Here is a 25,079-nt window from a genome sequence, read left to right on the forward strand (position 1 = left end):
TCTAAATTATAACTGTCATAACTTCCGTGTTCAAGTCTAAATTTTTATTTAATTACTCATATTCTTAATTTTACTGTACTTATTATAGTACACATACAAAATTAAAGATTAAAGATTACAAGTACACATACAAGATTACGCTAAAGATTATTCGGCAAGTAATTAAGTGAAAATGACAAATAATTGTTTGAAATAATTAGTTCGAATTATCATCATCATTTTTAGCTAGATAGCCCAGAGGGAGCCAGTACCTCTTTTTGAATTCAGTTTCACTGCATTCTATTTTTGACATTTGTGTACCATTTTTTTTCCTTGGATAGTAAGGAAGTCAGTTTCCACCAACCCATCTATCTCTATCTAAGTTTAATTTTGATCCTGCCTTGTGCTTGATAACGATTTATAGAAAAAATATTTTTTTTTTTTGATGTGGAATCATTATGCATTCTAAATCTATGAACTGACTTGCTCCTCCAGTTTTTTTTTATGAACTTTACAATATCTAACTCTCAATAGATTTTATATAGATAAAAATTATATCTTCTTCTCTAAGACATTGTTAATTACTATCCCACCAAGAATGGGTCGCAAAACTTTTCTCTCAAAAAAATGGCTGTTCTATTTTCTCCAATTTTGGTCAAGTTTCTGAGCTACAGGTAATTATTTGCTTAATATTGTTTTATATAGTAAATATTTGGTATTTTTTGATAGTAAAGAAGAATTTAAAAAATTATTTTAGTCCACAAAAAGCTTCATTTGCATATATTAAAAGACTTTGAATCCTCTTGACTATGATATTTTATTTTTTACTTTATAACCGTCGTTGAACAGCTGACCCAATTTTCAAGTTTACGACTACTAATGTTCAACTTTGTTGCCTTGTAATTTTAAATTCAATCCAGAAGACAATGGAACTCCTGGATCAATTCTTGGGAGTAATTTGCCTTAGTGGAGGACTTTTTGGGGGAACTTACCAGCATTTACTTTACATGAAGAGTAAGACCACGAGAACCTCTCACAGTCCCTTTCATGTGCTATCATGTGTTATAGTCTCTTTGCCGTCAGCCAAAGGGACTATAACACATGATTCGTCTACCGCTGTGGTCGGTACAAGCCAGATGTGGAGTTGTATCGACCACCATCGCTGGGATTATTGTCAACTGTAACAATAAAACGACCTGAGATGTGTGACAACCGATTTCCAGACAGGATTCATGGGACATTCCATAGCTTAATACTGAAATATATTTGGTCTTCTCGCTATTTATGATTAATCTCATACAATTAGCAGCACGCTCTAAAGAAAAGGAGACTTCTCTTAATGCAGAAACAGTTCATGAAATGATGTTAATTATAGCATCTCGTGTGACTTTTTCTAAGGCAACGAAAAAGGGAAAACTGAATAAAGTATATTAGTTTGAATATATTACTAAAAATGAGCTTGTTTTTCTTTAAGCAAAAGGTTTTAGCATTGAAACCTTAAATCGATACTAAGAATCATGAAAATATATGTTGTCAGTAAATAAACAAACCAAAAAAAAAAAAGAGTAAATAAGTAAATAAAACTTAACAGTGAAAAGGGAAGTAAAAAATGTGACTTAGCTTATCTCAACACAATTTTTGGTGGCAACGACACATTATTTTTTTCCAGAGTACTGATAGAAATCTGGATCTTTGGAAAATGTCTCGTTCGTAAATTTATGATCAATCATTTTTTGCCAATAATTTACTCATACAAACAGTAGTTTATTTACCTTTTTCTGAACCAATTTATTTTTAAACAAAAAAAAACTATTCTCAGTTTTTTCAGCAGAAATCAATAATTCTACTAAATACCTATCCGTCAGCGACATAAAAAAAAATTATTGATTTTAGCTTTAGATCATTTACAAAGCCAGCTCGATAGATGTCACAACAATTAATATATTTTTCCAGATCCTATTACAATAATATTTCCTAGCATAAGATGAGAGAATATGTTACTACTAAGCCTTATTGATTACAGTTACAAATCATACATGTAATATAAAGCCAATACTTAAGTGGATGTCACATTGCTTTCTCTGTCCAGATGATTTGATGCCACCCTTAACCTTCTAGTCGTCAGTTTCTCTATGATATCAAACGTATGAAATATGCCTCAAGTATCACATTTACTTTCTTTGGGAGTCTCACAACTGTCTTCTGACAATGATGGATGGTTACGAGTAGTAGCTGAGATACGCATTATTTCCCTACCAATATGACAGTTTTTACGGGGAATAAAGTTTACTTATGCGATGCTTTTCGCCAAGAAAGAAACCTTGGAGCGGAAGATACCGGTTATCAAAAAATACTTACAAAAATAACAGGAAGGGATCAATTTGATCGACGTTATCAAAGATTCTATGAAGTGATATCGTAGTGCAACTCTCATGTTGGCCATTCTTTATTTTAAAAAATACATAAGCTTTGGTAGTATGAAACAGAATTTGAAATTTAGCTTAAATTCTTTTATAAATGCATGCTAAATCATAGAAAAACATTTCCCTCCTACTTAATTATGCATATGTTACGGTGAAACACCGAAATCTGGAGAATGTCGACATTCAGGGTGAATGTTAACGAGCACGTAGTCTATTGGTGTATGTCCGAAATATTTGCTAAATACCCTTATTTCTGACTTTCACCGGTGAATGTCAACAATCACATAGTTGCTTTGGTGAATGTTCGAAATATTTGTTTTATCCAAATTTATATTAATTTATTCCTTATTATTATTATATTTATTTGATATATTTATATTTATTCTATATTTTAATACTTACTGACGATAAATTAGAGGAAACATCAGTGTTTGGAGTATCGGGAAAATATATACCGGGCAATGGCACTTGACCTTAAAAAAACATCAGTGTAGGATATACCAGGCAAATGTATACCGGGCAGAGGCACTGAACCTTAAAAAAACATCAGTGTAGGGTATACCGGGCAAATGTATACCGGGCAGGGGCACTTAATCTTAAAAAAACATCAGTGTAGGGTTAAAATATCGAATAAATGTAATTATATTCACGAATAAATTCACATCAAATCGAATGTAATAAATATTTCAGACATTCACCAAAGTATATCTGTGATTGTCGACATACACCTGTGAGGGTCCGAATGTACAAGAATGTAATGAAATATTCGATCTTTCACTGACGTATTTGGTGTTTGTCGACATTCACCGGTGAAAGTAAACAACCACAGATTTCGGTCTTTCGCCGTGACATATATACAGTTGAATTCCGTTATAGTGAACTCGCTTAAAGTGAATTTCTTTCAACGTGTACTTATTTTCGATTCCCTGTTCAATTGTATTAAGATATAATGCATCAAAGTACTTTCATCCCGAAATATCTTTCAGCGTGTACTCGAATTTCATTACCCTTGGAAAAAAATTTTCTTTTAATATGTACAGAAAATTCACTTCTTCTGTAAACGGAAAGAAAACTGATCTTTGACATTTCAATATCTACAAGAGTAGGTATTTCAAAGATCTGTTATAGTAATAATACTTTCAAAATTACAGCAGTAAAGCGAAAGAGTTATATGACTTGTTGAGGAGATATGTCGAGGAGAGGCGGTAATTACAGGAAATAAGATAAGACTTTTTGTACTCTAATATAAATGGAGTTATATTTTACTTCAAGAGGGAGTTTCTGTAAGTAACCATGTTTTTAGGAGAGATAACTACCCATATTGATCCGTTTATTTTGTTAGTAATCCTCTATAATTGGTGCAATATATCAGTTTTTTTTAATTCGGTCCTGTAATGTTTTTTCCACTCATTTCAGCTTAATAACCCCTATAACTTTATTTTATTTTTTAATGCAATTAGTTGTATTTATTGCTGGAAGATGTATAATATTTATTTATTTTAAAATTCATATTAGAAATTTACGCTTAGAGAACTCAAATGGATATAATGTCTGCGTATTGTACGGTTTTCATAAAAAGCAACAAAAAAAATCTGAATTGATAACATGAACTACTTTTAACGTGGACAAATTTCATGGCCCCCTTCGAGTTGATATTAACGAGTCTTGTTTGTATAACGTATGAATGATTAGAAGTGTCGGTTATACAGGGTAATTCTTAATTACCTCCGGGGTTTTGAAGCGTTATAGTAAAAAAACGAAGACGAATATGGCAAAAAGAACATATGAAATTATTCCGATAATATTCAAGTTTTAATTTAAGCAGTTGCCGGTAGATGGCAGTAACATGTACCACTGAAGCCAGTCGTAGTAAAGAAAAATGGCGTTTACAGGCGGAGGTAATTATGAATAACCCTTTATTTTAAAGAGAATTACCTAAAATCACTTAGCAGTAATGTTCTACGAAAGGAAATATCCCACAAGCGTCAGATGCATACCAATTAACAATGTAGATTTTAAAATAATTTTGATGAACATCATCACTGCTACCGTCCTTGATTGGCCTTGAAATCAGTAGATAATTGACAGTTTATCTTAAGGAGTCTTCCTTTTCAACTTATCCACATTCTCTCTACACGAATTAGATAAGAGTTATATAATTCCTCTTCTTCAACACTACAGCCCGTGACAGACCAGGGCCGTCTCAAATAAGCCTTCGCCATCTTGCCCTGTTAGTCACCCTTGCCCTACATCTTCCAGAAACAATCACTTGGAGGTCTTTTTCAACGCTACCTAACCCTCTTGCGTGTATTCAGTTCTCTAATATATATATATATATATATATATATATATATATATATATATATATATATATATATATATATATATATATATATATATATATATATATATATATATATATATATATATATATATATATATATATATATATATATATATATATATATATATATATATATATATATATATATATATATATATATATATATATATATATATATATATATATATATATATATATATATATATATATATATATATATATATATAATATTATTTAACTCTTATATTTATATTTAATCCTCTAATTATTTCCTCAATTGCTAGGTAGAACATTTAATATTCATTTATGAGAGAGAACCTGAAACGGAAATCGAATTCCAAACATATAATAATTGTTAAATAATGTGATTTAAATATGATTAAAGATGTGATTTAAGTAATACTAATGTGATTAAATTCAAATACATTATCTAATGTGATTTAAATAAAGTGATAAATTACTCATTGTTCTATGACTGTTGCAATCCAATTTAACTATAATTTGTCGTCATTCTAAATTACCCAATCAGTTTAATTTTTCGCCCATAACTTAATTCACTTTAACTCCTTTAGATTTGGCTCGATTTCTGATAAATTGTTAAAAAATGGATATATTTTTGTGACCAATAGTGATAAAATTAGAACATGGGGTTTCTTGTATTTTCCCTGTGACCAATTTCTTTCTACTGCTGAGGTTCTTCTAATTCATCAAATTTTTGTAAAATATTGATCATAAAACAAACAATTTTATATTCTGGTACCAAGTCTTTGAATTGATCTACTTGTGGGCGTAAATTTTACAGTATAATAAAAAAAAATTATTTAAATTATTAACTTGAACTTTGTTGTCTTACAATCACTATTTGCAGATAAAACTCTTTTGCGCAACTAAATAATATTTTCTACCGATGAATTCACAAAGCCTGATTGCATATTTCTTCTTATCTCCGTGCTAATACTTGATTCCTTGTAGCAATCATTGATAAACGTATTTATCCGAATTCTCTTTTCAACGTTTTCAATCCCTGCTACAAAATCTCTCCTAAAAAAACTTTTTTCACATTTTAGCAATCACACACTTCACACATTTTGTTACAATTACTAAAGGAGGGCATTTTAATACAAAATTCAAAAAATGAAATAAAAAAAAAGTCAAGAAGGATGTGCGTTACACCTCGGAGAACAAAAATTATGATTAAAAATATGTTTATAATTATAAATATGTTTGATTTATGCTTCTAAGGATAAGTGGAAGGGAGGAACAAAGGTTATGGCGAACTTGATCATTAAGAAGTCCAATTATTCCGCTTCCATATGAAAAAAAGAACATCATTTTTCATTTTAAATTGAATTTGAAACCTTTTAATTAGTAAAAATGATTTTCACTTTTGAAAATCGTTCCTGTTCCGAAGGACTTTTTAAAAAAAAAAACATTTTTCTATAAGCTATTAATTTTATTCAATGTAATTTGCAATTCAAAAAATCCCAACACCGTTTTACTGAATTGTCATTATAAAGAACTGGGGCTCGATTCAATTTGATAGCTTGAGGCCCACCCTGTTTCAGATCGATTGGTTCCAGATAGTTTGGGAAGTAAAGCTGGCCCCGTACAGAGCTAACTGCAATACTACAATAATGCCATCGTTACTTAATTTGGAGACTTAAAGTCCAAGATCCCTGGTCCACAGTGAGTTTGTTCCGCATTCTTTCGTTATCTAATAGACTTTAACCTAAAATTTACTTAACCCTTTTCTTACGGTGTACCATGTTGTACCATCAAATATGGTCCACGTGTTGTACCAGCCGTAAGCAAAAGGTTTATGAAATCGTTATCATCAAAATTATTTTACTACCCGTGCTTCATTTATCATCGTTAATGACGCACCTTGCGATATCCTTGACGTACACTATAAAAATTACTAGTCCAATCACGGTGAAAAGTACCGGTTGCCGGCATTCATTACCGTAAAATAAAATTTACTGAAACCTGTTTACAATAATAATTAGCGTAAAATCACAGAATCACTCTAATTAAATAAATATTACTGATAAAAAAACGGTATAGTATATGTCGATAAAAATGTATTTAACAGATGATGAAACCATTTTGATAGTTGAAGCTGTGTGCCGGAATTTTTTTACAGTGTAGGGCATTTCCAGTTCCTTTTCAAAAGGAATTTTTCCCTTTTTCTATAGGGAATACTTGTAATGATTTTTGTTTAATTTTTAATCTGCTTTACTATTTATTTTTGTTAAGTTTTGAGTATTCCCTAGAGCTGGAGGAATTATATAAAAAGAAGCTTATATTTTCCTTTTTTTTCTCCTTTTTATAAATTTCTGCATTTTTTAATATTTTAAATTATACTTTTTTGTTTCAATATTTGATTATGGAGCAATAATCCAGTACGGGTAAGCAAAAATAAATATTTTAAGTTTTTTTTTCTTTTTTTTTGTAAGCAATAAAATTTACCACTCAAAATTTCATTTCTTTCAAATTTTGACTTAATAAAAAAAAGTTCTTACTAAATTAAGCCGCATCTCATTAACTATTAGCATTTGCGTACACAAACTTTGCTATCAATAAGCAATGAAAGTAAAATTAAGATTTGTGGAATAGCAAAAGTTTAAAATTTTTCTCCCCATAACCCTCTTTCTAGACTTAAGAACAAAAACTAACTCTATATACTATTCTAGAAACATGAAACAGATTATCTTTTTATTATGAAGGCACTTGAGAAAAGGTTTAACTTTATTTTTATCTTCCATGTATTTTTAAATTATACACATTTACTTTAGTACTAAAAGCAGATATTAGTGCTTAAAAGAATAATCCACTTTAAACTGTTTACATTCCTAAGTCTAAACCTAAGTACTTGATCCTTACCAAATAATAAGTGGATTAGAAGACGCTTAAATATTTAAGACACGAGAGCTTAAATTAATGAAAGTCTTTTGATCGAACATCTAAGAAATTCTACTTGGAATAAAAAGAAAAATGCGTCAAAAGTTTAATAGTCTACATTATCATACCATTTAAATATTAAATTAGGAAACGATTCTCCTTTCAAATAAACTGAGCAGAAATATTTATATGAAGGCTTTTTTCAACTTGCAATAAGGTCTTATAAAACCAAAGTTTTGCCAGTATTAAATCAAATACTGAATTATAGATTTATAAAACATGTTTAAAATTTCAATCATTCTTTATTTTAAGCTTAGTAAGATATTTAATAATTCTCTATTATGAATTTTAATGTATACGTAGAGATTAATTTCATACGAAAAGAAATTTAGGGTTTAACTTATATAAACTGAGCTAACAATAAATGACAATGAGTATTGTTTGGCCTTGTTCTTTTCAGTAAAGTACATTCATTGAAGCAGTTTCAAAATTATTTTGACAATTTATCAATGTACTTTATTGAAAAGAGCAAGCCAGAACATTATTCATTGTTAGTTCATTTATAGTTAGTTCAATTTTTAAAAGTATTAACTATGCATATCTAATATAATATTATAAATTTTATATAAATAATTTATTAGTATTTATATTAATATTAATACTAATAATATATTAAAATAATATTTAATTAATATTATTAATAATTATAAATAATTTATTAGTAATAAAAAATAAAAATTTATTCCACATTGCAAATGCTTAGCCTTAAATCATTCTGTGTTGAAAGAAATCGATAATTAGAAATAATTAAAATTATTTGATACTTAAAGGTTTCATTTATTTTAAAACTATTAGAAAAGCTAAATTATGGATAATATGGCAGTTGATATAGGTGACTAATTGAAATAGATGATGAAAACTGAATCATAATCACAATAAAACGAACTGTTGCTAAGCTCAAGGTGCAAAAAAAAGATGTAGCTAAAAATGTGACACTTTAAGTAAAATAGTAAATTTTGCATTATATAAATTGGCACAGGACATGGGTGATAAATATCACAAAACCTCTCTGATAATAAGCCAATTCAAAAGTAAGTAATAAGTCATATCGGGGCTTTTGAAGCACAAGAGAGATCTATAATACACTTGTTATCGAAAAAAGGTCCTACCAAAAGTCAAACTAATTCCGCCTACCCCACGATATATCATATGATGTTTAAATAATTAGGCTGAAGATATAATGGCAAAAAGGTTGCTGAAAATTAAAGGAAACCTAATAACGTATTCCAATTTGAATTTCCAGTTTATCACAAGCAATAATTAAATGTAAATTAGACATGCACATATTAAAATAAAACGCATTTGTATTTTATTACTTTCATTACTTATATTGTTGTGCTTTTTTAATTTAACACATTTATTACGTATTTTGCTCTACTACTTTATTTTACTACTCTTACTCCTTACTTCACACTACTTACTTATTTTATTACTGTTCTTAGTTATTTTGCGTCTTAGATTGATAAGCCTTTTTAATATGTCAGAAATTTTTAAATGTTTGAAAATAAAAAGAATATTAGTTTGCATTTTTGATTCTACAGATGCAGATACTTTTAGCTGCATATAATCATTGTATTCCTTAGAACTAGACCTCGTATAGAAACTACAAAAAAGTACTATTAAAGAAAAAAGGATATTACAACAAACGCAAAAACTTAATTATTTTCCTTAATCAGATTTCTTACAAAATGCCGCAAAGAAAAAAAATCTGCCTTTATTCTGTTAAAACTTTTGATCCCATGTGTTAAACAATCTTAATCCTCTTACGAAAGTTATTTCCGTGTCGATAAGTTTTTTTAATACCTCGTTGGTTTTAAGAAGAATCATTAAACATTCCAAAAAAATATTCCAATATATTCCCAAGGGAGTCGACAAAGGTTGACTTAATAAGTAATTTTTATAGCGTTTGTTTAAGTGAATTTCCATCTCCTTTGAGAATTAGCGCTCCAAAAATGAAATGTTAAATATTATTGTAGTAGGATAAGAAAAATATTAAAGAATAATAGAAAATATTATAAAAATTCATAAAAGTTCAAAGTCTTAACAAAGAGATTAGGTATTATTTTTATTGTAGTTATTTTCATATTTTAGAAAAGCATATTTAGTTTGTTAGCTCTTATAATTCTTTTATAATTTTATTTTTTAATTGGAAAGTATAGAAATAAAGGAAACAAGAGTGAAATTTCCCCTTACTCAATTCTTTTTTACATAAAATATGCAAAGTATTGAAGGCAAATATATAAACTGAGAGGAAATTCATTAAATCCACTAAAATCATAAATTGAAATGTGTAATTTTATTACAGAATTATTATGAAATTTTGTAAGAAAAATATTCCTTTGTTTAAAATATGGAATTAATATTTTTTGCTGTGAAATTTCAGAACTCATTGAAACAAACTGATCAATAATTTTACTTTATAACTCTGCTAAAAACGTAGTAGGTCTAATCGAATTGTTATATATGTTGTGATATAAGAAAAAGCTTTATAAGAAAATTGAAAAGGAAGAAAAAATTTTACAAATTTCTATGGTAATAGCACAGTCCTGTAGATTATGAAGTAGAGTTTCATTAAATTATGAAAAGTAATTTTACGCTATTTTTGTTCACCGAAATCTGCCAATTAAACTCAATTTAATGAGAAGTCATAATTTTCTTTAAAATTTAAGACATCTGAAGGAAAAAAAATACCAGAATATCATGAAGAATCTGTTTTCAAACAACCACAATAAGTTTGTATTTTTAAAGGGAAAACCTTAACCTCGATGTATATTAAATAATGGCCTTAACCTGTATGACCACGCAGGCTTTCACAGGGATCTTTCGAGCAGGTTTTATGTTATAAAAATGCATATCACAATATCGTTTAAGTTTATTCACAATATCGTTACCCAAGAGTGATAAAACTTTAATTAAATGTTTATTTAAGCTCTTAAATTTAAACTTTATATTTAGGTTCATAAATCTGATTATTAAATTTACATATTTTCAAAAAGTACACTGAGGAAGAAAAAAAGTTCTAATTATCCGATAAAACAAACTGTAACATACTTCTTTGAACCAGTTTTCATACATTTGATAAGGGAAAATATCAAAATATGTAAAAATTTAACAATTTATATACATTATTCCACATTTTGTTTTGCTGCGATTCTAAACTCAGTGTTTGAAATTAGTCTACTAAAAATTTAAGTTCTATCTTTGTGTTGAAGCTCGGCACCAATGCGAGTTCAAATAAAGTAGTTTCTTGACAGTTCTCTACACTCTGCTCTATGTCTATGACTAACCATGGAAACATTTCTTTCAATTAATCATTTATACTTTTTAAAATAAGTTATAGGGCAATACCTTTGTTATCGGAGATGCACCATCTAATCAAGTCTATATAGTAGAGAACTTGAAAATTCAATTTCGGAAAATAGAAATATCTTGTTCTCGAGTTATTGCTTTGTCTTCTAGCTTTAAAAATTCGATTGTCTATAAACTCTTTGATGTGGTTCTACTCATCCAATAACATCGCCAAAAGAATATGATCAGGATTATAGAAAAACCTATTTCTCTGAATAACAGGATTTAATACAGATGTAAGTTGTCCGTGGGTTATCTGGAATGTTTAAATAAAAGACTTAAATGGATGCTTGTATCATTATAAGGTGGGGATAGTTTTATTTTAAACCGATCTGGGTTGTAGATCTTGATAAAAATTTGTTTATTAGACGAGACGATTCAATTAAATATTTGGTTCAGCAACGTTTAAGCAGAAAAGAAGTTTAGCTTATGATAACTGATAGAGTGGGGTAACCATCCCGGATTTTTGACAGATACATTTCAGAACATCGACCAATCATAAGAGTAAGGCTTATCCTGAAGAGAGACTTCTGATTGGTGCTTAAATCTTTCGAAAAACCTCAAGAATCTCTCTTTGGATAATAAAAAAAACTCAACAACAAGGAAGTTGTTTGTAATTTATAATTTATTTTTCAATCGTACCTAAAACAATTTTGGGGCAAAGAGTGGTCCTAACTAAATGCTCTATGAAGTGACTCTATGAGTAAGTTTATTCCCATGGAATAGGCAATTTTACCAATGCAATTAAGTTCTCTTATTATTAGTTTGGTAATGGCATCTTTAAGTTCGATGTTTGCGACCGTGTCATAACAATCAATTGAAAGTAGCATTTGTTTATTTCTCTGCCAGGTCATTCATGATGGCTTCTGCTCTGTTCTACGACTTGCAGGTGAAATATGAATAGAGAACTGTCCATCAGCCTGTATCAAGATAGAGACTTAAACCTTCGTTCTTGTAATTGTAATTGTGGACAAATTTTGCTTGACACGATTATATTTGACAATTCATCTTTAAAAGTTATGATACAGCTGAAGCAACTATTTCTGTTAATTTGTCAGACTTTTCGTTCTGATCACGAATCTCGATAAAAAGTGAACAATGTCACTAGGGTTTAATATGTACTGGAGTTTTCCTGACAAACATAGTCGGAATCTAAGGGATTCTGGAAATTATGATCTCATTTTCTTCTTCAAGATCGTAAGTCAGATGATTATTAATTTTCATATATTTTTCAAGACAACTTTTTTCTACATAGCTCCTTTTATTTCACTATTTTAGTCTAATAGTTTCAAACTCATTTATACCTTCAATAACCTAATTGCGTTTACCACGCTGACCAGATTATTCTTGTAAAGACATTCTACTGGAACGTTCAGCTCACTTTTTCAGCAATGCAAAACAATTTCTTACATTTGACCAAACAATTACTAATGATTATCTTTTTACTTCTCACTTTGCTTCTTATCATTACTGATCAATATCTAAGGATCTGAGAGTTTATTGCGAAATGATCTAATAATTTGGAAAATTCTTGCACTACTTATAGCTGATATCGGAGCATAATACCAAATTGCCTCTAAAATTTCCCCAAAACTGCAGAAATCCTAGCATTGCAGGTTCCTTAGAATTCTTATCGTGTTTTAAGTCATCATGTACAGGCAAATAAAATTACAGTATCTCTCCAAATGCTTGTAACATATTATCTTTACCTCCATACTTTGGTTTCCTGAAAACTGGATTTTAAAAATCACTTCTAGTAAATAAAGAGCAATACAAAAAAAAGTACAAAAGTCACAGAGAAGTACTAAAGTCTTTGCTGAAATGTAAAATTAAAGCAGAGATAGAAAGATCTGTTTTCTGCATAATTAAAGTCAGACCTAAAAGCCCCCGAAATCTAGAAACAAGTTTCACATACACGTAACGTGTTCGTGATCCTACGGGAAATCAGTAGATGAACTGCGAGGAGAACAAACGCAATTGTCCCTTCCTTTTGAAAATTCGGAAGATTTATTCTAATAGAATAGTATTTTTTAAATATTACATTTCGGTTTTAATAAGTTTGGCTTAAAATAGTTTTTATTTCTTGAATAGTATAAACAGTTAATGACAGCTTATTTTTAATATTATTTCAACACTTCTGAAACAGAAACCGGGCAAATATTACCGTGTTATTAGATATTATCAACCCTGATGATGTAATCAAATTATGTTATTTTTCTTTGCTCTTCTATTATCAATAAAGTGTAATATGAATAATATTTAAATGCAGCATTTAATGGTATTCCATTTATGACATTTACATTTATTACATTTACATGCATACACATTTATTACGTTTGTATACATTTACATTTGCTGACATAATTTACTTTGAACTCAACTTTTTTAAGTTAAAGAATAAAGAGAAGAGATATAAATAACATTGAAGTACTTAAATATTTGAATCGCTTAAGATTTTGAAGGAATAATAGGATCCTGATAAAAAATTCAGCTAGTCTGAATTTTATTTTGTTTTAATTCATATTAAATGCAACTATTTGTCAATTTTGCACTGCAAAGTACCAATATTTTTTTACTGCATCCTTTTTCACTGTCATAATTTTAGCACATTTGAAATGTCGGCAACATAAGCCATTTTAATGGTAGCATAAAACAGTATCTTTTTCTTTTTCCCCCCTTCGATTTAGCCTGCGTTGCTTTAATAACACAACATACTTTTTATACACATTTTTATCTATATTCAGTATGTTAATGAAGAAAAAGGTGTACAATTAGACAAAATATGTACAATTAGACAATGCCTTACAAAAAAGTAAATGAAAAGGGAAAGATTTGTCACCTGAAATTTACATTTCGTTTGAGTTCACAAATTGTTCTTGCTTTGGAGCATTGTTTTATGGTTAAAAATGTTTTATTTAAACGAAAATTTTCGTACCTTAATTTTTTTATAGAAAAGTTCCATATCTTAATCTACATATTTTTTGACTTGTCTAGAATGTCACATAGACAAACGGCAGAAGATTTATTGCGAAATGCCGAAAACTCTTCCCTTTATATCTTATTGAAATCGAATAGTTTAGAGATTGAACCTATTTGATATATCCATACAATCAAAGAATTACTACATATTTAAATATCGCTCCCTACTGATTAAAATTTTAACAGTGAGTTTACTTGCGGCGTTTTTCGCACAAGTAATATTGCTTATAATATTTTATCTTTCATGAATTACCTATGAATACTATTATTTTAAATATGAAAATATAATTCCATGAAAAACTGCACTTTAAATAGAAAGAGGATTATTTGTTTTAAAAAAAACAAGCCATTATCACACTGCTTATAAGCAATGCATAAATGTCCTTAGATGTTTTAATTAAAAAAGGAAAAACAAAACAGAAAAAAAAACTTGAAAAATGTCCTACTTTAATAAATTACATCAAAATCTAAACACGATTCCTCTCTTAGTTTTAAAAATTAAATTGCATATTTTTCATTTCTTATTGTCAAGGGAGTTTTCTTATGTACAGCATACTCACCTTAAGCAAATAAAATAATTAAATTACGACAATTTAAGGCATTAAGTTCTTTCTTTAAATGACTTTAATCAACATGAATATGTACTCTCATACAGAAATAAAACGAAACACAAAATTTATGAGGCACACAAAAACATTAATGAGCGTTTCTGATATTTTCCAATGAAAAAATGTGAAGTCAAAGATGGTAGTCTCAGAATCTTAAGAAATATTTTCCCGTCATTATCTTAATCCTTTTAAGTGAGATTATTTCTTTTTAAACTATTTTTCTTAAAAAAATAAGCATTATATTTTTATAAATTAATATCAAAAAAAATCTGCAATTTAATAAATAATTCGAAATATCATTTTGACGGTCTTTTGTCTTTTCATTTTATTTAGAAAAAGTATTTAAATTGGAGATATATGGTAGTGAATTTATTCTCATAATATATTCTTGTTTTCTCAGTTGGGCCGGATCTATAAACTTATTTCAAACTATTGGTTATTATTTTTGAGAAGAACTGATACATGATAGGTTAAAAGCTTATGGATTTTTAGTTTTTTATATTTCCTTCATATACCTTTTTTTGTTAAGAAGATATAACCTCCAAGTACAACTCCACTAATTCAAATCTATATAAGTGAAATATGTGTTATAATGTGTGTACTGTGCTTTTAATAAATATATATATACTCTATAACAAAAAAATCGACGCACCAAGAAGCAATCATCCGATTGCTCTGAAATTTCGTATGCATGAATGCTTTGAACAGATATGGCTGGAATGATGCCGACTGGGGACGTATAGTCTTTAGCGACGAATCCCGCTTCCAACTGTGTCCTGACGATCGTCGAGGACGTGTTTGGAGACGCACAGGGCAGAGGGAGGATCCTGCCTTCACTATTGCACGCTACAGCGGCCCTCAACAAGGCATAATGGCCTGGGGTGCCATTTCCTTAGACAGCCGGACCCCTCTGGTCGTCAGTAGAGGTACACTTACTGCACAACGGTACGTCGACGACACCCTAAGACCTGTTTTGCTACCGTTCCTTTTAAAGCTCCCAGGGCTGGTTTCTCAGCAAGACAATGCCAGACCACAAACGGTACGTGTTGCTATGAACTGTCTGCAAGCTTGTCAAACTCTTCCTTGGCCTGCCAGATCACCAGATCTCTCTCCCATCGATCATGTCTGAGATATGATGGGAAGGCGATTGCATCTGGCACAGAATGTTAATAACCTCGTTCGACAATTGGATCGAATTTGGCAGGAAATACCGCAAGAGACCATCCGGGAACTTTATCGGTCTATGCCACTCCGTGTGGCTGCTTGTATCCAGGCTGGAGGCGGGTCAACACCTTATTGAACTTGTTACTGTAACTCTGCAATAAATTATTCAATTGTTCAGAAATTTCAATCATTTATTATTCTGTGCATTGTCTTTCTATCCACCAATTTTCGTTTCAATCGGACAACTCCTTCTTGGTGTGTCGATTTTTTTGTTATAGAGTGTAATTTAGTGTATAGAGTGTAATTAATTAATTAAAACACCAGAGCCTGTTTTTTCAGATAAAATTATAACCTATAATTTAATAATCAGTCTCAGTTGGCCTCTGTTGTAAAGAACCAAGTTTATCCTAAGAGATAAAATTGAGTAAAATTTTATGACTTGACCTCATCTTGCATTATCACCATTGAACTGAATAAAAGATGTAAACTATAAACTGAATAAGTTTAAGTTTAGTGGGAAAAAAATTCCATAAAATTTTCTATTAGGGTATTTATTAGGATTTCACTGAATTAGTGAAATAGTATTAAAATCTTATTCAAACACCTTTGCAAGTTCATCATATGGGGAAAATATTACACTAACATATTATTTAAATAATTCTATACACATTTTTTTTCTTTTAATGTCCCTTTTATTCCTTTTTGCTTCGCAAACAAAAGAAATTACTTACGTTGCAAATAAATCCGATTGTAAGAAAGTAAATTTTCAGAAATTGAAATCGATACAAAGATCATTCTAACAGCGTGTGTTTTGATGGAACGATTATTTTAGGAAATAATTTTTAGTAATTAACTGGTGCGTCACTGACAAAGCATTCGCTTTTTTTCTGTTTCATCAATTTCATAATAATTAAGTTTCAGTAACAAGGAATAATTTACTTTGAAATTTATTATTATTACTTAAAATATATGAACGATTTTTTTATAATTAAAAAATATCAACTGAGCAGAATAATTAAAAAAATAATGGGACTGAAAACTGATTAAGAAAATCCATTTTTTCAAGGTAAGAGACAATCGATCGTCTTTATGATTTCATAACTAAAACCTCTACAATCTATTTTAATTAATACAACTTAAAATCACATTAAAATTAATAACTGAAGTGACGAATTCAGAAAGGGTTACTTAAATAACTTGAAATTTGAACAAACCACTACTAAAGAGCATCTGAACAAAAAAAAATGGAAGAAAAAAAAATTTAATGTATTTTTAAAGATGTTCCATTTTAGGTAGGATTTCGCATTTTTCGTTTTTTGTTTGTGCTTGATCTATGATATAGTTTGTACTTCATTTTCACCAATACTACTTTTAAAAACAATAGTATTTAGGCATATAATAGCATAACCTGTTCTAAGTTCTTTTTTTCATTTCTAAGTTTTTCTTTCCGTACAAACTAGATCTCTTGGCTCTAGCCGACAAATGTCTGAATCCTCTAAATCTGAGACAGAAAATCTTTCTAACAAGTCAATTGTATGTCATATCGATAAGTATCATGCTCAGTGGTAGACGGATCATGGGTTAGAGCACCCTTGTCGTGAGGTTAACAGTAGGAGGTCTCCTTGGTTTTCCTCTCCATGTAACGCAAATGCTGGTAAGTTTTATCAGAAAGTCATCCACGAAAGCAAATTTCTGCTAATAATTAATCCAAGAGTTCTCTTGTCTTCGGGATTGTGCTCAAAATTACAAAGCTATGGAGTTGAACATTAGTAGTCGTAAACCCGAAATTGGGTTGGCTGTTCAACAACGGTTTTAAAACCTTGTGCTAAGAGCGAGCGAATTTTGATCAAAAAAAGGACACATATTTTACTTATTTTATAGCAAAAATTTATTACAGAAGTGAAATAAATCTCAGAAATCGGAAAGGAAAAACTATTAATAGCAAGAATCAACACAATACTGTCGCTGAAAACATATTGAAAAACCCTTTTGATATTAAATTTTAAATCTGTCATTGTCAAATAAAGCATAAACTTACAGCAGTCCTCTGAAAACTATCACCTCTTCAATATCAATGTCATTTCATTAGTTAGAAATAAATCAAAGGAGAAAAACACTGAGTTTGGAAGAGTGAATCTCTTGATAATTCTAAGTAATCTGTCACTATCACTCTGTCATCAACTACCAGAAAATTCATATCAAAAGAGGTTGAACTTTAACACATTACCCAACCCTTTTCTTTTTTAACTTAAATAAGTATCATAACATCCACTGAATGAAATGCACGCTGCAAAAGCATATTCATCATTTGAAACCCAAAAACAGAACCCTTGAACGCCTATGGTCCTATTATGGTTCAAATTCATGTTTTGACTTAAAAATGTAAATAAAAGTTTAAATCCAATGCCCAAAAGATTGTTATATTATCCATTCAAAAGGTTGCAAGTATCGTAGTCGAATTACAAAAAATTTGATTTATGGTGAATTATATTACAAGTTGGAAAATTTAAGTGTGGGAAAAATAATATTATTTGGACTTTAATAACTTATTAAATTGAAATTTAAAGTCAATGTTTCATTTTAAGAACATAGGCATGCAAACAATATTTTATCTATATATTTATTTTATCTATATATTTATTCCATATAAAATATTTAATAATTATTTAAGATTCAAATTATATAAAGCATAAGATTATCAATTATTATAAAAAATTCTTGTTAATTATTCGTAAGAATCACCACAATACTTATTTTTCTATACGCTAATAAAATAACTGTTTAAAGGAAGCAATCTTAAGAAAAGCGGTTAAGTAATACAAACTCATTTTAAGAAAATTGAAATTATGTTTCATGAATAATGTTTTTTTTCTAATTTCACCGAATATTGAAGCCCTTCAACTTTTTTAGCGTAAAAAGTTCAGTCAGAAACAAGCACTCAACAGTATCATCAATTACTTAGCTTCTTTTTCTCCTCTAGTGTTTGAGCAACTTTTTATCAAAAGTCATTTTTAAATTAATATGTTTTCGAGAGAAATTGTTGAAAAATGAAAAATTTATATAAAAACTATTTCGAACTAGAACTAGTATAAGCATTCGTACTTATAAGAACTTTATCAACATTTTTTAATTAAATGAATTGTTTGGAAATTCAATAGTTTCAGCATTTTTATACTATTTATTTGCCGATAAACAGAAATATTTTTAAGAATATACCTCCAGTTTCTATTTTTACTTAATCTCAAATTGAAAACATATTTCCAATTTTTCGATGTTTCCTTATTTTTATCAAAGTACAATACTAGGCATTTAAAAAAAATATCTATTGACTTTATTTAAAAAAAGAAATAATTTCTCACCACATTTTTCAATAAATATTGATTTAATATAAAAATCATCATGCTACATGCATTTGTTTTACATATTTTTGAAAAAAATTCATTTCAATTTCAAAATTGATGCTTTGGGGAAAAATTATGCATTTTTCAGTATTTAATTTCCTTCATCAAGTAAACAATAAAAGTAAGTTGTAAACAATGAAACAAAAATAAGTTTTCATTTCTTTTCAAGTGCTATGTTTCAAATTATTATTTTGCTTTAAAATCTAAACTTGTAGAATAATTTTATGTTAATAAAAACTATGGTAAAAAATAATAAGAAGCTATAATAATAAGAAGCTATCAAATTGATCACATGATAAGAAATATAAAATTGCTTCTAAAATAAATTAGTGTAAGATAAAAATCAATCAACCATGTTTATTTTGTATTTTTTTAATTAAAAGTTTTAATTTGATTAAACAATCGATAGTTTATACCATAATGCACGATCAATTAATTTAGAATACTTCAATATAATTCATTACATGAAGATTATTTCTTTGTGTGTGTAAAAAGAAGAAAGAAAATGATCAGTCAAAAATCATTAATCAATTTTGAGCAGTCACACGAAGTGTCAGAAATTGTGAAGAAACAAAAACATGTTTTAATCATTATTTTCACGCATTTCATGTCTGAAAGTTTTTTTTGTACTAAATCAGTAATTCCTTTTAACTTCGAAATCACACTGAATATTAAATACTTTTAAAGAGCTTTACAATATTTTCGATTGCTACTGTTTAGGAGATGTAAACGGTAACTTTGCAGTCTTCCACCTGGTAGTACTGAAAACGTTTTCATTTAGCAGCACATATACACTTTACCTATATAGTTACAACGTATAAAGTTATAGCTACAGCCGATTGAAAATTAAGGGGATGAATATGGACATGCATTTGTTATCCTACCCATAAATATTTAAAAGTAGGATTCATTTTGCAAAAATGAATCCTAAATTTTCAAAAACACATTTTTACTTTCTTACTTTTTCACAGAGCTCGAAAAAACTCAGAAATTTTATCCATCCCCGAAGACGGCTTGTCCAACAATGCACCCTTCCTCCGTTGAAACTAACCCGTCGCTTTTAAATAAATAAAAATATAATTTTCTCCTATTTATTACAAACATTTATATAAATTGCACAATGAACTAGTCGTTACTAGGATTACATTATACAGTAATAAAAGAAATACTAGGTTACTAATAGTAACCTAGTATTTCTTTTATGAAATAATTTAAATGACAAGGGTCAAGTTATCCGAGGGCACTGCGTTTTTTAAATGAACCAAATATGACGTTTGCCAGTTCCACAATCAAGCCAATGATTTACAGAGATTTCTGAATAAAAATCTGAAAGGGTTTTTCCATTTAGGTAGATGCTCATAGTTACTTTTAAAGCTTCTTGTTTAAGATCAGTACGTATTGTGTTTTTTTGTAAGTTTATTGCTGCAAAGCCCCTTTCAACCGCTGCAGTACTCCCAGACAGAGAAAACATCAATATATGCGAAGTATTTTGCTGTATTGTGGGTCATTTTGCTGCCTTGTAACCTACAAGACTCTTGTAAGATAACAAAAATTGAGAATGTATCACGAACATTAAAGGGAAAATGGCCGTCCGTGCTGACGTCGGATTCGAGTTTTGGACCGTCGGAGAGTTTTTGACCGTCGAGGACGGGCTGTTTTTCGAACTTTTAAATAACATGACAATTTTCAACAAAAATATGACTATCCGACTACTGTTCATTTTTTTTTGGAACTGTATGCCCATTTTTAAATAAACAAACATAACACTATAACCAGAATATACAATTCAAATCATTATTATAATTTTATTTTCATAGAAATGCTTCATAAGTGTTCTGAAATACATATTTTTAAAAGTCGGGATAGAATTATTTCCTATTCGCTCATTGATATTATGAAATCATCGAACCGTTTCTATCGCATCTATCGATTATCGGATCATGATGAGTAAATGACATAAGCTTGACAACTGACAATTCCAAATTTCAAAGCACTATTTTCATAACAGGAAATGCTCTATGATCCATTCATTTTCCCTTTTACTGAAAAATGACAGTTATTTGGTAACGATGATGGATGATAACAACCAAAGGTTACGTTGCACCATATTTTATACAGTGCAATTGCCTTTCCGAGTGGGGTAATTTACTTAAACATTGATTTCAGCAGAAAAGATGCAATGTACTATGTGCTATCAGGTATCTGGAGTTGATGTCATTAAATTGGGAATGATTGATTGATTCAAAATATAAGTTTCAAAAGGAAAGCTTGTTAATAGGATCTCAAATATTCCACCATGTTTTTATCGTTTTAAATATTATTTTGTTGATGCTTCGTAGCCTGCCGTATTAAATTTGTGCTTTAGTTAACACTTAAGAACAATGTTTTTGAAACTCATAATTAGAATCAAAAGTAGACTTATACTAATCATTTAATATCCTCAATATTATTATTAAACTAATAAATTAATGATTTCACGTAAAAATGTCGTAAGAAATTTTAGACATTATAATTAATAAATAAAGCACTTTAAATAAATAGTTTCAAAAAGCTCACAGATTTCAATTTTTATACGATAATTTTTTAAAGGAATTGAAAACTGAAGTCTTTTTTTAAAAAAAAATACTAGAGACCGGATGCAGCAACAATGCTTGGCAAACTTTAAGTGGTAGTGGGGAACATTTTAAGGATTTAAAACTATTTAACCACTCACGACCAAACATTTTTTGCCAAGAGCTGCGAAAGGTAATGCAGCATTCCACTATTTCCAATCAAACATGTCTTCTTGCTTATTACCCTAGATTCTCTTGTTTTTATTTGCCAAATATTATAACGTTTTTATTTTTTTATCACTTAAATATTAATATTAGACCTTAATGTGCATACGTTTTTGTTTTAGTTTTTTGATGAGGAACCTGGAAATACGCATTAAAGTGGGTCTGTGCGAAACACCCTAATGTTATGCATATTTTTGTTATCTATTTAAACACAATCTATTATCATTATTAATTTTCAGAATCATTAATTTCAATAAAAGTATATATATATATATATATATATATATATATATATATATATATATATATATATATATATATATATATATATATATATATATATATATATATATATTTGTATTAAGAACGCAAATAAGTTTATAGTGTATTAAAAATCAAAGTTATCAAAATATATTGCTTTGAAACCTAACCCTAAAAGAATTTGTCAGGCATAAAATAAGCAACTATTATTAATAACTTATATAAAAAAAATTTAAGCTTTAAATAATGAAAGATATGTTATAAGCAAACAGTTAACCAAAAATCCTCAAACTGTAATCTGTAAAATAAACTTTTACATTCACACCTTATTGTAAATAGTTGAAACGTTAAAATCATTAAAAGAAAATCTAAAATTGTCGTCCCATTGTGTTTTTATATAAAACACGAAAACTGCATTTACTCAATACCAAGCTTGAATGTTTATTTAAAATATATTTTTTTTATACTTTATAAACATTAGTTTATACTTTTAAAATGAATTTGTGCTTTTATAACTCATTTCTAATTCCAAAGAATATTAGTTAAATCAAATTGTACAAATAAACCGATTGTGTGTTGATTCTAAAATAGTGTAATAAGGAGAAAAAAACTACACACTCAATATACGATTTGGAAAATCTCAGTTATTATCGAGTTTCTTTTTTCTAAATGCCAATTGAAATTTTTATGAATAAATAAAAGTTCACAGTTTTCAAAGAAATTAAAATTTATTCATGGTAATAGAAATTAATTGAAATTCTAGAAGAGAAATTCGGCTTAAGAAAACGGTATTGAAAGAGAATAAATAATTTAAAAAGCTAATTTAGTAATATTTTAGAAACTAATATAATTCTTTTGAGAAAATTTATATTATATTGCAGCCATAAAAGTAGATTTAAATTTCTGAAAACAAAGAAAAAAATAAATAAATTAGTCATAATGATTTAAAACTACTGAGAATTTATTTTAAACTGGTTTCGCAAATTAAAAATGGCAAATCCAAGTTATGTGCTAAAAATTCAAATCAAATTACTAACTTCATTGTAGTTTTGAAGTGCTTTTTTGAATGAATCATAAAAAAATAATGTTGGAACTTGCTTGAGGTTTTATAAAAAATACCAGCATATTTAATAATATTGTATGTACTTTTTTTCAAAAAATGGCTTTTATATACGCTTATTGAAATATTCATTAAATAAACTGAAAGTTTTTTTCTTCCTAAATACATAAATCTAATGAAGTTTTAGCAGTTTCATATCAATCAACTCATTCTTATTGCAGTTACAATTTGGTTAGTTCAATTTTGACAAAAATAATATAAACTTTAAAAACTGATAAATTAACTCATTAATAAATAATTAAATTAAATTCGGAAATTAGTAATTTTTTGTTTTGTAATTTAAGAAAAAAACTTCTTATTCCATTTTGTATTGTTAAAAATATTGATGCTCATCACACAAAATAAAAAAAAGTTAAGTCAAGAATAATTTTTGACCTAATGATTGTATTTAGACGTTATTAAAATTGTCTTAGAAATCATTTTCTAATTATTTTGATAATTAGAAAATGATTTATATAGAAGTTTAATTTTTGAAGATAATAATTGCTTCTATTACGAACGCAAAATCAAAATTAAAAAAATATAGAGGTTTCTACAATTTATTCCAATTTTTGATCTTTGGTTAGGGTTAAAAAAATACTTGAATGAGCTCTAAAAATCTAAAATCAGATTATTTTGTTAACAGATTTAGTTCAAAATTTAAATTTTCTGAACTCTAAATTACTTTCCATAATATGAAATAAGCATTTTTAAGCTTAACATCCGTGCGTAAAATCTATTTTTACCGTAAAATGCTTTAACATAATTTTTACAGTAATAATTATTTAATTAGACTCATTCAGTGACTTTATGGTAATTATTACTGTAAGAACTACCTTGTAACATATTTTTTCTTACGTATCATCTCATGTTAAAAATGGATTTTACAGTAAATAGTACGAATATCTGATCCGAAAAATTTTGCATTACATATCCAATATGCTTTACACCTAAATAAATGATACTAATAATAGAAATTACTGATCAAAACCAAAAGTTTTAAATCAAATATTAAATTTCGTGAATTATGAATAATTTTTAAAGATATGTATTATAAGAAATGGTATCGCTAAAATAACCCTAAATATTTCGTAAAATTTTTTTTATGATTAAAAAAAAAGCAGTAATTTTACTTGAAAAGATCACTTGGAGACAAACAGTTGGTTGCCTCTATTTTAGCTTATTTTATTCAACCGAAAAACATTTTTTAATTATGAAAATGTTATAGAAAATGAACTCGTTATATCTATAAATAAAAAATTGAACGATTCTTTAAAATTAATCTATAATGATCAGAAAAAAATTAATTTCCGCTTTATTTCTTTGCAAACAAAAAAATCATAAAAATCTTTCTATTTACTTAGACTTCTTTAAACCTGAATGAATGTCTCTAGCTGATAGCTACTTACTTATAAGCTGGCGAAAATAATTCTCCATATCGAACTAAGCTTCCTTCCCACGTTTTTATATTTTTGGTTTGATTGCAGAGAAAAAGATGAATTGTTCTCTATTGCCAAAATGAAAATCGTTATATCTCTAGACGGCCAAACCGCATTCTATTGATATTGGCAAGAATTATGATGGTGAATAGTTGAGGAAATCAACAGTTACTTCACAAACAAAAATCTTTATGAAAAAAGTGTCGATAAAGCCTATAGAATGGCAAAAACTATATTATTTTCTTCCAATCATTCTATACAGAAAAGTCTGATTTTATGAAAGCTTTATCGAGAAT

General features: G+C 28.3%; 1 long non-coding RNA gene across 1 annotated transcript in view; it reads right to left on the reverse strand.

The window, feature by feature from the left end:
* LOC107446626 (uncharacterized) overlaps positions 1–25,079 on the reverse strand; it is a 65,567-nt gene that overhangs the window by 11,304 nt on the left and 29,184 nt on the right. The window lies entirely within an intron of this gene.

This window comes from Parasteatoda tepidariorum, chromosome 2 (genome assembly GCF_982258835.1).
Source record: "Parasteatoda tepidariorum strain Cologne lab strain chromosome 2, Ptep-v5.0, whole genome shotgun sequence".
NCBI lineage: Eukaryota > Metazoa > Arthropoda > Arachnida > Araneae > Theridiidae > Parasteatoda > Parasteatoda tepidariorum.